Source organism: Magnolia sinica, chromosome 15, assembly GCF_029962835.1.
Source record: "Magnolia sinica isolate HGM2019 chromosome 15, MsV1, whole genome shotgun sequence".
Classification (NCBI taxonomy): Eukaryota; Viridiplantae; Streptophyta; class Magnoliopsida; order Magnoliales; family Magnoliaceae; genus Magnolia; species Magnolia sinica.
Genome location: NC_080587.1, coordinates 58,110,258 through 58,123,387, shown reverse-complemented (window position 1 = coordinate 58,123,387; position 13,130 = coordinate 58,110,258). Strand labels below are relative to the sequence as shown.

The following is a 13,130-nucleotide window of genomic DNA, read 5'->3' as shown; positions in this document are numbered from 1 at the left end:
AGTATATCCAAATTGTAGGTGGGCCTAAAATTGAAGATTAATGGGCTGATCTGTCCGTTGGCCCACTTCTCGAGATATCCAATGGTTGAAATTTATTATGTACAGTTTATTTATGGCGTCCAGGCCATATATGGAGTTTCGAGCCAATTGGATGGTGAGAACCATGTGATCTTGCATTTTGGACCCGTTTCGGGCCTCTTTATCGTGCTTTCCTCAGATCTCAGGCGTGTAAAATCTTCACTATTGGTTTTCTGGAGTCCATCCCGTGCTCTGGTAATTTTGGAGCACCAAATCCATGTTCTTAACATCATCTTTCAGTACACACTCCTGATTTCATCCTGTAATAAAAACAGGATTAAAATATGGCATTAAACCTTATCATGTACGTAAAATCAGGCAATTACTGGGGTCTGATATGCAATATTTGACCCTGATCACAACCCCCAACCAGCATTTTGCTAGTCCCGAGCAAAGTATGCGAAAAATAATTTTAGAAATAAAAGATGATTCCTGTAAACTCAAGTGACTTGAGAACAGATAGTTGAGATGTGAAAATTCTAAGATTCATGAATGGTAAGTAGAGTTTTTTTTTTTTTTTATCAAGCTCTCAGTAAACTTCATAATCAAGTTCAACATATTAATCCATTAATTGGAACAATTCTGAACATCGAGCTCCATGAATGTAAAGTGTAATCTCGACTTACAAACATTAAGAGATCCAATTGTCAACCTCATGATATCATTGGTAATTCGTGACAACCAAGCTTGAAACCAACACTTATCTCACAGATTTATTTTTAATTTTACCAACCTTTGATTTTCTTTATGAGTAGTAACGCAAATGAGGGGAATCAATTCTTGCCTATAGGGAGCAAACCTATGGCGAAAACTCGTCGCCTCATTTTTTTTTATGAGTCAACTATGGAGAATCAAATCTACACCTATAGGGAGTAAACCTATGGTGAAGATTATGTGGCTTAGCCTTTTAATTCTTCTTTTTACCAAGTTAATCATTCAGTTATCGAACCGAAACCTTAATGTGCAAGCGAGATGTGATATATGAAATCATGACTCAATCAATGTTTACAACGTCTAATCATGGATTAACAATTCAAAATTGACTGTGAAATCAAACAGATGGCCGAATCCAAGAGTCATTAGTTACCAACATCATGCATCTTATAATGTTAAAATCACAACTATCCTTCACAATCACTTTGAATTCAATAGAAATTCCAGAAAAAATTTTAAAATTTTCACAAATTTTGCTCAAGACCAAGAAAATTCTGATTAGGCACCCTAATCTCCCACCCCCAACCTAAAATCTACATTGTCCACAATGTAAAAGAAATAATCATGCGATGCACATGGGACAACGAATAATAAAAGAGGAATGAAGAAAAGATAATACCTGGATGGAGAATCAAGAAGCTTTCTCAAAATTGGTGAAAAATTTCAACGTAAAAGCGAGTTAGCACAAGAGAGAAATCAACATAAGCAAAAATAACAAAAAAGAAAAACAAAAGAAGATCCTACCTATACCACTTTCGCAGGTGCTCTCGATTGCATTTAGCGCATGCAACAAGCCTTTAAACCCCTAGGTTACCCCTAGTGGACGAGTTGTAGTCTCGTGAGGGTTTGCAGTAATGTTACCCACAAACATTGAAGTAACTAACTAAGAAAAATGAAAATGAATGAAATAAAAAGCAATACAATAAAGCAAAAGGTTAGGTTGCCTCCCATGAGCGCTAAGTTTAACATCTTCAGCCAGACAAGAACGGACCATGAATGAAATAATCTTTATAACCAGGGTCCGCCAAAGAAATTACCTCAACACTTTCATTAACCGATCCCAGACAAGTGATGTGAGTTCCCATGAACTGTGCTATCTGAAATAAGGCAACTGACACTGTCGTCAAATAATTTAAGGACTTCTGCTCGAACGACTTCTTCTATGTTAGGATCACGCTTCCTTTGCATGTTATGCGACATTTCCACAACAGCATGATCCATACATATCGTGGGGCATACTCCCTGTATTTCCACTATCTTCCGTTCAATTCGTTGCCTTATATGCTCTAAGAACATTAAGCAGCCTGCTCGCCTTTGTCTTCTCAGAGTTGGGAGCTATGCTGTCAAGAAGAGTCTCAGAGGGATGGAGAGGTTCCACTTTCGCTCTCCATTTTTCAGTCTCCAATATAGGAGTAGAGTCGAGCAATGCATTGACTTCATGGATGGGACTATCAATGTCAAAATCCATGCCCGATTGTGCTAAGCAAGTCTCAAGAGGATCTTCAAAAGATGTACGGAAGGAGTCCTGCACAAGGCTCTCGATCATGTCCACTTCAAATATGTCATCCAAATCTGAGGGTTGTTGTCCTGCATTAAAAACATTGAGTTTAATATTCATGTTACCAAAGGACAATTTCATAACTCCATTCCTGGAATTGATAATAGCATTAGATGTGGCAAAAAATGGACGACCCAAAATGACTAGGATCTGACTATGAAGATTCTGGACAGGCTGAGTATCTATAACTATGAAATCCACTGGAAAATAAAATTTATCAACCTGGATTAACACATCTTCAATAACACCCTGGGGCACCTTGATAGATCTATCGGCTAGTTGTAATGTTACCTTAGTCGGTTTCAACTCACCAAGTCCTAGCTCATAAACCGAATATGGTAACAAATTGACACTCGCCCCTAAATCAAGTAATGCCTTCCCGATCTTATGATCTCCTATGCCGCAAGAAATGGTGGGAGCTCCTGGATCCCTAAATTTAGGAGGGTTGTTATGTTGAATCATGGAGCTGAGCTGATCTGCAATGAAGACTTTCTTATGAACATTCTGCTTACGCTTTTGAGTGCATAAATCTTTAAGAAACTTAGCGTAAGCAAGGACTTGCTTGATAGCGTCAAGCAACGGGATGTTGACTTGCACTTTTTGAAACACATCCAAGATTTCATCAAAGTTATTTCTTTTCTTTATTGGTGCCCGACGTTGAGGAAAGGGTGCTTTGGGCACATAAGGTGGCACATTAGTGGCTCTTGGAGAGTCAGAGAGCTTTTGGACTTTGGATGCATTGGTACGGCTCTCTGCTTCATCTTGATCTTCTGTTTTAGAATTTGATTCATCCTCAGGCATCTCTATTCTATTATCAATCTGCTTGCCTGACCTAAGGGTAGTGATCGATTTGTCCTGTTCATGATATTGCCCTTGGTTGGAATTAGAGCCAATCTCATACTGTCCCTTTGGATTAGCCTCGGGTTGGCTAGGGAACTTGCCCTTCTCTCTCTCACTCAATGTGGTAGCTAGTTGACCCATTTGTACTTCCAACTTGGCAATGGATTGTGCATTTGCATGTAAGCTTTGCTGGTGGCCAGTAAGGTTTGTTGGGTGTCTTTTTGGAATTGGAGAGAACTCCGCATGAAAAGATGGAGTGTATCCTCAAGAGATGGTTTCCTTGATTGTGTAGGCAATTGTTGATATTGTGGAAACTGTTGAGGTTGTTGATTGCCAACTTGGAGGTGCGGTTGCATGGGAGGATTTCAGATGGTCCTCCTTGTTGTGGTCCTTTTGCCCAAGAGAAATTTGGATGTCTAGCCCACCCTGGGTTGTATGTGTTCGAGTAAGGATCATTCCCAGATCTTTGAAAAGTGTTCATAGCATGAACTTGTTCAGAGAGAAGTTCTGGGAATGCTGCACCAGATGGACAAGACCGCATAGGATGGGACAGGACTAGAACATGTGGCATATGCCTCGACTTGAGTTGTTTGTGGTGGTCCATTATTTAATACCAGAGCATCAACTTTCTTTGTCAGGTTATCAAGCTTGGCGCTCAGCCTGGCATGACTCCTATCTCATATATACCACCTCTCTTTTGTGGTTGGGGACTTTTGTCACCTCTATTTGAATAATCCCATTGCTGTTGGGAATTTTCGCACAAGGTTTCAAAGAAGTTCCACGCTTCGACATCACTTTTGGTCATGAATGACCCTCCACTGGTGGCATCAACCATGCGACGGTTCTGTGTCGAACCGTCATAGAAGTATTGAACTTGTTGCCACTTCTCAAAACCATGGTGAGGACATTTAAGAAGCAAGTCCTTCCATCTTTCCCAACATTCATGAAAGTGCTCGCCCTCTTTTTGTGTGAAGTTAGTAATTTCTCTACGGAGGGCATTGGTTTTGTGAACGGGAAGAACTTGTTTAAGAACTTCTTAGACAGTTGGTCCCATGTAGTGATAGATCCAACTTCTAGAGAATTCAACCATGCTTTCGCCTTATCCTTCAAAGAAAAAGGAAACAGGCGTAGGCGGATCGAATCGTCTGAGAAGTTTTGGAACTTAAAGGTGGAGCAAATGTTTAAGAATTCTTTCACATGATGATATGGGTCCTCCTTGTCCAATCCATAAAAGGATGGCAACAATTGTATGACTCCGGGTTTAAGTTCAAAGTGTGATGCCGTAGTGGTTGGCAACACTATGCATGAAGGCGCATTAAATTGGACAGGAGCTGAATAATCTTTGAGAGCTTTAACTTCAGTCTCATTCGCCATTTCAACAGAATTATTTCTCAATCTTCCACGAATTGTTCTTTCAATCTCGGGATCAAACGGTGCTAGTTCTATATTCAGAGATCTACGTCCTAGCATAAACTATGTTATTGCAATGTAAGAAAGAAACTAAACTAAGAAGCAACCTAAGAGAAATAAAACTAGACCTAGAAACTAAGAGATTCTAAAACAAGTTAAAACTATGTAAATAAGAATGGGAAGAAAGAACCCGGAAAAGGAGATGATTGATGTATGAAGAATAGGGAGCTCCTCCTTTTGAAGACAATTAGTAGTTTATGTCAGGTCCCTACAAAACAGGAAATAGGTTAGTTTCTACAAAAAATAAAAAAAAATTAGCCTAGAGTTAGTAAAAAACCTAAGACTATGAATTATGATAAGAGAGAATCCTAAATCCAATTGGAACAAAACAGTCCCCGGCAACGGCGCCAAAAACTTGATGTTTTTATTTAAACCAACACGATTTAAATGATTTTTAAACTCGCAAGTATACGAATCAGATGCAGATACGGTACGTATCACGAGATCGTTCTCACGAGGACTGGTCGTCACAATTCAAATCTATGATTCTCCTTAACTAATCCAACAAATAATGGAATGAATTACTTGGCACAATTTTATGAAAAATAATTAATTAAGAACAGGGAAGAAAATTCAATCAGAAAGAGAGCACTAGGACTTTCGAATCCACCCCTAATTATCCTAACCCTTGTTTTGTCTGTTGATTCACCTTGATCTAGATTGATACCACTTATATAGAGAAAGCGCAATCTGTGTCCTTAATCGGGCATACAGACTGTCTAATTCCTTTAAACAATGCCATGAATGACATATCCCATATCCTTGGTCGGGCATAAGGGATGTACATTCATTAAAGCACCCTGTTTCTTCCTCTATAGGAAACCTGTTCTTGATCAGACACAGGCACCTCCAATAAGCATCCAAACAACATCCATATATATACTTTGGTCAAGTTCATAAATGGAGAAGTATAGAATTTAAACCCATAAAGCCCACTTAAAGAAAGAAACAAATTAATTGAAATTCAAAGTAAATCAACCAATACAAGAGTTAATCAAATTAGGGGCTTCATCTCAGCCCTAGCTGAGAGATTAGTGACCCATAAAATTCATGAAAAATATTAAATAAAATTCATAAAAATTAAACACCAAACCAATCGATCTCTCTCTTCTTTCTTCTCTTTCTTCTCTTTCTTCTCTTCCTTGCTCCAGATCTGGAATCCCCTGGTTCTGAATGCCTTTCCCACGTCCAAAACTCCCCTTTTATAGCTGCTGGATGGCTGAGGTCGGTGGCAGAGTCGTAGAAGGACTCGAAGTGCAATTTTTCGCAGCCGTGATCGGTGGGCCCCACAGAGGTATTTTCTGGAAAATCTACCACGTCCATTGGATTCAGGACGAAATTTCAGTCAAGAATGGGTGGTTTTGAAGGTCCATTAGCGCGACCCACAGAAGAAATCTCAAAAAAATCAGTTTTGGACGTCACAAGACGGCCTGTTTGTGGCCTCTGTATCACGCACGTGTGCACGCATGAGAGAAGAATGTCAACATGGTTTTGAAGCTCTCGAAGCCCTCTACACGATGGACGGATCAGATCGGCCGTACGTGCTACCGGTGGGGTTCACAAACTCCCGCAAAACCCGGATTTCGCAGACGCGAACAGAGCAGCGGATTGCTTCCGCTGTGACAACGGTGAGGCCCATTTGGATTTTATATTGAAAGATCCAATCCGTTCACCGAATTCATCTCGGAATTTCGGTCGAAAACCCACGGTTTTTCTTCATTTTGGTGTGGTACACAGAATGTTTCTGTTCCACCGTTCAACCTGCGTTTGAAGGGTAAAAAAAACCAATATTTACTGTCTTCTCAAATACCTCCACCTAGGCTATGGTACTAGGGACACTGGAATTCTGGTGGACGGCTTGGATTGTCCGTTTGGACAATGTATGGGCCCCACAACCGACGACAGCGGTCGGCCTGCGGAGACGCTGCAGCGGCGAGAGAGAGAGAGACGGGTCAGCGCTGGTGCTGACCGTCCCAGCGGTGCGGTGCGCAGCCGGCGCACGTGTCTTTAATACACACGCCACCCATGCGGGGTCCACTACGATGATTTCGAGAAATCCAATCCGTCCATCCTATTCCTCACCTTATTTAAACCGTCTGGGCCAATTTTGAAGTATATCCAAATTGTAGGTGGGCCTAAAATTGAAGATTAATGGGCTGATCTGTCCGTTGGCCCACTTCTCGAGATATCCAATGGTTGAAATTTATTATGTACAGTTTATTTATGGCGTCCAGGCCATATATGGAGTTTCGAGCCAATTGGATGGTGAGAACCATGTGATCTTGCATTTTGGACCCGTTTCGGGCCTCTTTATCGTGCTTTCCTCAGATCTCTGGCGTGTAAAATCTTCACTATTGGTTTTCTGGAGTCCATCCCGTGCTCTGGTAATTTTGGATCACCAAATCCTTGTTCTTAACATCATCTTTCAATACACACTCCTGATTTCATACTGTAATAAAAACACGATTAAAATATGGCATTAAACCTTATCATGTACGTAAAATCAGGCAATTACTGGGGTCTGATATGCAATATTTGACCCTGATACAACCTAACGCCACCGCACGCATCTATCGTGCATAAGCTTATAGAAAGCTTAGAGGGTGGTGAAAGTATGTGCACATGGTAAGTGCCAAGTATACAATACAATGCCATAAATCGAACAATGGAATAAATAGAAATACCGACAAGATATGATATCAGAGTAAGCAAAATTATACTAGTATGCCCATGAGTCATACGATGGAGTACGTAATTCAGATCAGCCATATAAATGAGGAGTCAAAGAGAGCCAAATATCGGATACCGAGGGTACAATGCAAGACGTAAATCTGCTAAGTCCGTCTAGGCCATATAAATGCGAAACATAGTAACCCAAAATGCTAAATTGCGAATGCAATGTAATATACGAGTGCGAATGTAATGACCATCCGGAGTGTGAAGTCGGGATGATAATACGTAGTATCGCATGCTATAAGATCCACCATAAGGGACTTCTATCCAAATCAGTCCTATACCTAAATTTGGATAGTCAGATTCAATGTGGTAAACTCCTGATCTTAGGTTAGTCGCGCGCGTGCCCCAATTGAAATCTTGGCCATTGCGAAGGTACTTGTAATAAATAATTACGCACCACCAGCCCGAGTGGATAGTGAATGAATGGATGAATAAGTATGCAACTCCTTTTCAATAAGTCCATATATCGATACTGGCTCTCTCGGGAAATCACCGGGTCTATTACACTCCTAAACCAGATTGTTGCCCCATCGCGAGCAACAAGGTGAGTGGAAGAGACCGCACTATCCGCCTGCCAATTTCGGGCCCGGCTCGTCGATCGCGGCCCCATTCCTCGAGCTGGTTAAACTCAGCCTAGCTTTGCCCTCTCCTCTCTGGTAGGTAAGGTTGTACCCCGTTCTAATCGACCACGACATAGTGAGAGACGCGGCCTAACGGTATACGGCCCTCATGCGCTCATGCATCCACTCGATCTAGATGTTAGAGCAACCTCTGGAGCCAAGAGGGTTCTTGGACTTTCACCCAAGGATATCTATAGCACCCCATATAAAATAGATTTTCGGTGTCCCATCTGGCCATCCACGAAATACATGTGGAGGCTACGGCCCTGATGTCGCTAAAGTTCTAACAAATTTGAAATTGATTAATTGATTGATAATCATCTAATGTGTCTCCTTACACCATTAATATAGAAAAAATTAAACTAAAATTTGTAATTATCAAAAATAGCAAAATTCTAACTCTAATAAATATCCTAATTCTAATAAAACTCTTCTAAGGCCTAATTTCTAAAAATAAAAATTGCAAATAAACTTTCTCTAGAAGAGTCCTAGTATAACTAAAAGTTATTTCTAAAAGGAAAGAAAATCTAAAACTCTAAAAATATTTAAAAAATCGGAATTACTAAAAATAGTAAAATTTTCTTAAAAATTCATTTTTGGGCTGAAAGCACGCGTTTTCTGACGAAACGGACAGATGCGACCCACTTTGTGAGTCGGTTCACCTCAGATGGCCCATTTTAGTAAAGATTGATAGGTTGTGCGCCCCGTAATGATACCCGGGTCAAAAGTTATGGTCAATTCACGGTTCATCTTCTTTTGGCTCAACCATGCTAGGAACGTGCCTGTGACAGGTTCTACATCACTGTATTGGATACTGGTCTGAACAATGACACTTGGCACATGAGTCTGAGATAACTTCTGACGCCGATGTTCATTAGACTTTTTTTTGTACTTGGCATTAAGCTTTTGAGCCGATACGATACATATACTCATGCTTTCCTTGACTTGACTAATATCGATTAATTCCTTCACATCTGTCTTCAAGATTTCATATTTTTTCTGATAATGTGGGCAATTAGGCGGACTTGCCCCTGCGATGGGATCAACGTAATTTTGCATATCTCGTATGGGAGGTAATTTATTAGGGAGTTCATCGAGCACAACCCCCTTGAACTCCTGCGATACTGGTTCCAAATCCTTTAGGATATTCACAGGCTCCACATATTTTTTCTCTTCAACTACTGCATATATGTCTCCCGTTTCCTCAGATTGTTTAACAAAGGCCTGTTCAGTCATGAGAGATTGTCCCTCCACTTTAGAAGTCTTGAGTTGGCTCACCGTTTCCATAGGGGTCACATGTTTTCCACTGATGAATCCTGTGGTTTGTTGCAACTCCGTTTTGACTTGGTCACCTCTCGCCGACAAATAATAGGATTTCTCTGCATAACCCTTTAATGATTGGTTATCTTGCCAATAATTTTGATTTTGTTGGAATAATACCTGATCGTAATTGGTAGGGAAGAATCGCATGCACAATAACTTCTTCATCCGCGACCACATGCGGATTGGCGCCTTCATCCGTCTCATTCGCTCGAGTTGAAGTTGCTCCCACCAATCTGAAGCTCTGCCCGTCAACTTGTAGGCCACGAGTTTAACTTTCTTTTCTTCCATTATGTTCATGTAGTCGAAGAAACGTTCGACTTTAAGCAACCAATCGAGGAAGTCCTTGAAGTAGAGTTGACCATTAAAACTAGGAAGATCGACTTTCATCTTGAATTCTTGGTCCATCCGATCCATCTGATCAATGGCTCGTCTAGGATGCTGTAAAATCATGTCGCTAGATCCCACTTTATCAGGAGTGATCCTGTGGTTTACTGATAGCGTCGCCCTACAATCAATATAATTACGAATTCTAGCAATTGTTGATGGTGGATCACCACCATGAACACGGAGTTGCCCTAGGGCCTCCGCTAAACGATCCGCCATGCGATCGATGGAAGCCTGCAGCCCTTGCATAGCTTGCCGATTCTCTCGCCGTGCTGCTTCGAAAGCTGCCGCCGTTAAAGGTAAATTCCCTGGAGCACCGCCCATGGGATTGTTGCCCGACCCGTCGTTAGAAGCCATCAATCCAAGGAGAAAACCTTGCTCTGATACCAATTGACGCAGGGATGAACGTGATGAGGATAACTACCCCGAATCCACGGAGCTTCTCTGGACTCCTCACAGAGACTTCTCGAATCCACGAGGAAAAGAAAGCAGAAAATAGAAATAAATTCTAATAAATTCGAAATTGATTAATTGATGAATAATTGATAATCCTAATGTGTCTCCTTACACCATTAATATAGGAAAAAAAATAAACTAAAATTCGTAATTACCAAAAATAGCAAAATTCTAACTCTAATAAAAATCCTAATTCTAATAAAACTCTTCTAAGGCCTAATTTCTAAAAATAAAAATTGCAAATAAACTTTCTCTAGAAGAGTCCTAGTATAACTAAAAGTTATTTCTAAAAGGAAAGAAAATCTAAAGCTCTAAAAATATTTAAAAAATCGGAATTACTAAAAATAGTAAAATTTTCCTAAAAATTCGTTTTTGAGCTGAAAGCGCGCCTTTTTTGACGAAACGGACAGATGCGACCCACTTTGTGGGTCGGTTCACCTCAGATGGCCCATTTCAGTAAAGATTGATAGGTTGTGCGCCCCGTAATGATACCCGGATCAAAAGTTATAGTCAATTCACGGTCCATCTTCTTTTGGCTCAACCATGCTAGGAACGTGTCTGTGATAGGTTCTACATCATCCTAGCACAGGAAGTTAGGCGTGTGTCCCATCTGGCCATCCACGATATACCTGTGGAGGCTATGACCCTGATGTCGCTAGGGCACACAATGCAAGATGCATAAGTCATACAATCCAATCATACATCAATCCTACGCATACCGTGCACTCATGTGAGATAACCTTCGCCTATCAGGGAGTCTCATAATAACATGCCCAATGACATATGCAATGGTCAACCACATCTCATAATAAACATACAGATGATGCGTATGGGCATGTATCATGATGCTATGCTGTCACATACTTATAATCGGTATCAATGACCGGCATCGACAATCGACCTCGACAATGTGGACATTTAACCAACATTGCCCCCGAGGAATGACCCTCATAGATCCTAACATATAATGGACCCATGACCTCACACAAGGGCCAAATATACAACACCATGGGCCTCACTCAAGACCTTAATACACATTACGATGGGCCTTTCACATGGGCCTAACAAATATCACAAAGAGCCTCAACTACAAGTCGCATATACACTATATAGGTCTCGATAATCGGCCTCGACAATTAAAATCGGTCAATAATCGGAATCAGCAAATCGGTCACGATACACGTCCTCGATCACTAATCGGCAATCAATCAAGATAAACGGCCTCGATCGCTAATCGACAATCGGTCAAGATAAACGGCTTCGATCGCTAATCGACAATCGGTCAAGATAAACGGCCTCGATCGCTAATCGGCAATCGGTCAAGATAAACGGCCTCGATCGCTAATCGGCAATCGGCCAAGATAAACGGTCTCGATCGTTAACCGGCTATCGGTCAAGATAAACGGCCTCGATCGCTAATCGGCAATCGGCCAAGATAAACGGTCTCGATCGTTAACCGGCTATCGGTCAAGATAAACGGCCTCGATCGCTAATCGGCAATCGATCATGATAAACGGCCTCGATCGCTAATCGTCAATCGGTCATGATAAACGGCCTCGATCGCTAATCGACAATCGGTCAAGATAAACGGCCTCGATCACTAATCGACAATCACCAAGATAAACGGCCTCGATCGCTAATCGACAATCCCAAGATAAATGGCCTCGATCGCTAAAGGCAATCGGTCATGATAAACGGCCTCGATCGCTAATCGCATCGGTCAAGATAAACGGCCTCGATCGCTAATCGATAATCGGCCAAGATAAATGGCCTCGATCGCTAATCGACAATCTGTCATGATAAACGGCTTCGATCGTTAATCGGCAATCGGTCAAGATAAACGGCCTCGATCCCTAATCACCAATCGGTCAAGATAAGCGGTCTCGATCGCTAATCGGCAATCGATCATGATAAACGGCCTCGATCGTTAATCGGCATCGGTCAAGATAAAGGGCCTCGATCGCTAATCGGCAATCGGTCATGATAAACGGCTTCAATCGCTAATCGGCAATCGGTCATGATAAACGGCTTCAATCACTAATCGGCAATCGGTCATGATAAACGCCTCGATCGATCAGCAATCGGTCAAGATAAGCGGCCTCGATCGCTAATCGGCATCGGCCAAGATAAACGGCCTTGATAATTAGCACCGATAATCGTAGATAAATAAAGTGGGGTCCATAGGTGATCACCGATTAACCATAGTATAAAGATCAGACTCGACCGTAGTTATATCAAATCGATAGCATAGAGTCATCCGTCATGGCGAATGGGGCCCACTTATTTAGGTTAACCCATAAGAGAGAAGCGCCTAACAAGGCCTAAGGGAAGGTCACAATGAGGACGCCTAACTATCATTGCCCCTCAATGTGGGCATCTAACCAACATTGCCCCCAAGGAATGGCCCACATAAGGAATTTATACGCAACGCGGCGGATATACATGCATCACATTGGGCCCCACATACATCACATTGGGCTTCATACAAGGGCCTCGAGCATATCACAATGGGCCATGTCCATGGGCCTTGAATACATCACTTTGAGCCTCGCCCATGGGCCTAGAATACATCACTTTGAGCCTTGCCCATGGGCCTTGAATATCAAACGGGTCGCATTACATGGACTGCATTACATGGGCCGCACTAATGGGTCCAATACACCTCACAAGGGCCACGGATATAGCTAAATGGACCACGCCAAAGAGAACCATGAATACACAACAGGTGGGCCTTGCACCTGGGCCTCAAATACATCATATGGGCCTCAAATACACAATAGGCGAGCCTCAAATATACATCACAAGTGGGCCTAGTAAAGCAGCAAGTGGGCCTACTCATCATAGCTGGGCCTACCAACGATCCAGCCAAAGGACGACCTGAATAACAAATACATCACGATGGGTCCCACTAGGATGTGGGTGAGAGCTTGGATTACATCTAAAATCATTTC

At 41.8% G+C, this 13,130-nt stretch overlaps 1 non-coding gene across 1 annotated transcript; it reads left to right on the top strand.

Moving 5' to 3' along the window:
- Nucleotides 1–4,080: 4,080 nt before the first annotated feature.
- LOC131228265 (small nucleolar RNA R71) lies at nucleotides 4,081–4,187 on the top strand. The gene has a single exon (XR_009162776.1). It is a non-coding gene; the product is annotated as a small nucleolar RNA R71 (small nucleolar RNA).
- Nucleotides 4,188–13,130: the final 8,943 nt, after the last annotated feature.